A 4,869-nucleotide genomic window follows, 5' to 3' on the forward strand; every position below is an offset into this window, starting at 1 on the left:
TATTTTCTATATTTACATTTCAAATGTTACCCCCTTTTCTAGTTTCCCCTCCAAAATCCCCCATCCCCTACCCCCTCTCTCTGCTCACCAACCCACCCCCTTCTGCTTCCTGGCTATGGCATTCCCCTACACTGGGGCATAGAACCTTCACAGGACCAAGGGCCTCTCCTTCCACTGATGACTGACTATGCCATCCTCTGCTACATATGCAGCTAGAGCCATGAGTCCCACCATTTGTTTTCTTTGGTTGGGGTTTAGTCCCAGGGAGATCTGGGGGTACTGGTTAGTTCATATTGTTGTTCCTCCTATGGTGCTGGAAACCCATTCAGCTCTTTAGGTCCTTTCTTTAGCTCCTTCATTGGGGACCGTGTGCTCCGTCCAATGGATGGCTGTTTGTATCCATTTCTGTATTTGTCAGTCATTGGCAGAGCCTCTCAGGAGATAGCTATATCAGGCTCCTATGGAAGACCAAAGTGTGGATACTTCAATCCTTATTAGAAGGGGGGAACAAGATACCCATGGAAGGAGTTACAGAGACAAAGTGTGGAGCAGAGACTGAAGGAATGACCATCCATAGACTGCCCCACCTGGGGACCCATCCCATATACGACTACAAAACCCAGACACTATTGTGGATGTCAACAAGAGCTTGCTGACCGAAACTCTTGTTTCACTTCTTCATATAACTCACTGTGAACTTTAACCAGGATCCTTGAGGGATAGCTCAGTTTTTAAAAACACTGGCTCCTTATCCAGAAGATTGTATTTCAATTACCAGCAACCAGCTGCTAAATCTATTCCATCTGTAAATGTAGTTCCAGGGGATTCTGCTATTCTCTTCAAGCGTTGTGTCCCCACAGGCATTCACTTGGTACCCAGAAATACATGCAGACAAGAAAACCGTATGTATAAGTTAATATTTTATATTAAAATATGTATAAGTAAACTTCAAATACCATTCCTAATGTTGCTCTCTGTTTTAATCTATTATTTTAATTTTTGGTATTTTTTTCTATTATAACCTCCAAATTATATGATATATGGTATATGATAACCTTTCAAAATGATGATAGAGTAAATGGCATGTGAATACTTTCCCAGAATCTTGATATTTCATTAGACATCAAGGTTACAGAACTTTTCATTTCTTGTCCAGGAGCTTCAAAGCTGAAAATCAAAATCCTAACAAATACTTCAGATTCAGTTAAATTTTGATAACCTTTTATGTTTAATGAATTCCTCAAGATAACTACTAAAACATGCTCATATTTTTGCTGTGGAAATAGAGGTATGGTGTAGTATGTAAGATAGCTAAAAGTCCCTGAATAATTTGCTTTCCCAAGGACAGCACTTTCCCAGAGATACAAAGTAAATAAATTAAATAAACAAATAAATACACAAATAAATATGTTTGATAGATGTACTGTTGTGCTTGCTCCATTGGCATCATGTCTACCTACTAATAGAAGACCTTTTATAAAATCATGTCACTATCTAGGATTTGATGCAATGCTCCTTGAATGTCAAGAAGCAAGGATCAATGAATCTTCTCGGAGAAGAGAAAAGGTATCAAGTACAGTCATTAAAATTGAAATATGTTGTCAGGCCTGTCTAGTAACAAAAAGAGATTGATAAAGTATAGAAAGACTCTCCTGTACTATATGGAAGCATCACTTATCAAAAAATACTGTTGTTCTATTAGCTTAGTCAAGAAATATGTTGATGGAATTTTTCTACAGAGAGAGGAATCTGTGAAATAGTCAGGTGCTAGACATTTGCTTCCAAGAAGGATATAGATGCAGGAACCAGTCATGTGGCACACTTAGAATAGAATAAGCTGGATGACTGAGATATGAGGTAGTTGGGGAACAGAGACAAAGCTAGTTGTCTAAGTACATATTCATATATAAGAAGTCTCAAAGTCATTATTTCAGGGAAAAAAAGAGAATGGGCCGAAAAACAACAGGGTTACAGATGCCATTAACTACAGTAAAGCCTTGAAACATCTACTTCCTACCCTTATCAAGTATATAGCTGTTGGGGCCCAAAAACCCTTGGCATTTCAATCTCCATCTTGTCCCTGGGCCATTGCTTATTTTACAATTATTTTTTCTAACCTGCTTTTAGGAGATTTGTTTTTATGATCCCTGAGTATAATTAAAAAATCTTGTGGTTGGAAGCTTCCAGCCTTAAGACCTTGAAGTTAGAACCTTCCTTAAGACACCTTGTGGTTAGAACTTTCCTTTTACTCAACTGGTTGCTTAGCACTTTCCATTTACCCTGTCATGTACTTGAACATTTTATTCTACTTTGTAATTGTGGTTTGCAGCTTTATAAGTAAAATGTTTTTTTTGAAAATAAATGAAGCTTAAACAGATCTCTGTTTTGTCTCCTTCCCTTGCATTTCTTGTTCTATCCATTCTCACTTCCTCCCTCAAGACCTTTGTTGTTTAGTCCTGTAAGTCGGGACATAAAGTCTTTAACTAAACTAGAACAAGTTCAATATGTCAGGGTGGGGGCAATTGACATTCATTATATGTGACAGGACTCCACCAACACCAAGAAACATATAGGTTTCTATATATATGCTGATAATTTGCTATGAAAGCTGCTACTGTCTTTATTGCTGGGGCTATGTGTTAGACATGTCATAGAGAAACATGTTTTTATGCAGAAAACAAAAGTCCTCATATTTAGGATAAAGTTGATACATTGTCTCTATCTTTATGTTAGATAATTTAGAAACTGTTAAGCTGACATGATTATCAGATTCTGGCCTGTATCATTTGCAATGTTATGTCATTCCTTAGGACAACTTTTATAAATGTGTACTGACTATGATCCTTTGAACAGGGATGACCCCATAGACTCATGTGTTTGAATGGTTTGGCCATAACAAATGGCTCTATTAAGGGTATGCCCTTGTTGGGATACATGTGAACTTGTTGGAGAAAGTGTGTCAGTGTTGGGGTGAGTTTTGAAGTCTCCTTTGTTCAAGCTTTACCCAGTGACAGTCTCTACCTTCTGTTTATGCAACAAGATATAGAACTCTCAGTTCCTTTTCCAGCTTCATGCCTGCCTGTAATCCACCATGTTTTTGTTTTTTGTTTTTTTACCATAATGATAATGAGCTGAGTTTCTGAAAATTTTAACCATCCCCATTGGGTTTTCCTTTATAAGAATTGCCATGGTTATAGTGTCTCTTCATAGCAATATACATCCTATCAAGGTCAGAAGTTGGTTCCAAGGACTGTGATTTCTTTACTACTGTGATAGATCTGACCATATTTTGTCTGAAGGGATGTGGACTTTAGGACTATGGATTAGAGAATAGTTGAATGCTTTAAGTGTGGCATAGTGGGCCACACTTGGAAAAGCCTGGAAGTTAGTGGTGCTCAGGACTATTTGAAATTCAGGGCAGGCTCAAGTTTCAGAGGAGGTCAATTTTAGTATGTTGCCTGATGATCATTTTTGTGATACTATAGTGAAGTATATGTCCTTAACCCACCCCACCCCCCCCCAAAAAAGTGCATGGGGCTAAACTGAAGAGGTTTAGATTAACTGAATTAGAAAAGGAGATTTGTGAACCATGTCCCATTGTTACTAATGCCCATGCATATTAGGGCCTATAATCAAAAGGACCACCAGAAAGAATGGAGCTAAATTCTGTTCTCAGGGAGATAAATTCAAAAACAGCTAAGTGCTAAATAGAATAATGGGATTGGTGACTTCAGGGGAGAATCCCAAACAGGTAAGGTTCAAACTTGTGGAAAAGAATTAAAGAAAAGCTTAGGTCCAACTGTGGTAGTACAGACCTTTAATCCAAGGAGACAGACATGCAGGTCTCTGAATTCAAACTCATCTTGGTCATATTTTTTTTGGTTTCTTTGTTTGTTTGTTTATTTATTTGTTTGTTTTTCAAGACAGGGTTTCTCTGTATAGCTCTGGCTGTCCTGGAACTCACTTTGTAGACCAGGCCGGCCTTGAACTCAGAAATCCACCTGCCTCTGCCTCCCGAGTGCTGGGGCAGTAGGCTTTAATAATTTCATTTTTCATTGTTATAATTTGTGTTGAAATTAAATACCTAAAAAGAAGTATTAATTATATAAGAAATTTTACAAGAGAATTATTTATGTATTTATTGATTTTTAGCAAAAAATAAATGACAGGATCAGATATTTAAAGAATCTTAGTACTTTTTAACTGGTGTGAAATATACAAGCAGTTTATAGTCAAAGAAAAGAATTTTAAGTAAAATTATAGTATCTCAAATCATAAGAACTACAAATATTCCATATAACATTAATAAGTCTCATAATAAAACATTACTGTTGTTTCTTGATATTTGATACACAAATATATGGACTTATTTTGAACAAAGTAGAAGAATAGGTTTTTTAATACAAGTGAATTTGCTTTTACAGGTATTAATTTCCTTCTGGCATTATTGAGATAGTAGCTTAAACACTTGAGTTTGAAAACCACAATAGGTTCCTTGCTTATCTTTCATGAGGAATTCAACTAAACAAACCTTAATAGCATGACTCTATCTGTGAGTGTGTTTTGATTCATTTCCCATGTTTATCCTTTGTTTATTGATCTAATTTATGTAAATCAAATCTTTACCTGAGGGCTCCAGAGTCTCTGTAAACAGTGGGGATTTGGCTTTCAACTTGAAGTGAAATCTCAGTTATTCTGGGGCTTGTTTTTGAGTCAACTGCAAAGATAAATCATGCCTCTGTATGCTTCACTATACCCAGTGCTAGTATTTTAAATATTTTTCTCTCTTTGGAAAAATAAAAGTTGTGGGTAAATCCATACATGACTCTGAGTTTTCAGATTTACTCAAACAATTTTATTTTTTTTAAT

The sequence above is a fragment of the Mus pahari genome, chromosome 12 (genome assembly GCF_900095145.1).
Source record: "Mus pahari chromosome 12, PAHARI_EIJ_v1.1, whole genome shotgun sequence".
NCBI lineage: Eukaryota > Metazoa > Chordata > Mammalia > Rodentia > Muridae > Mus > Mus pahari.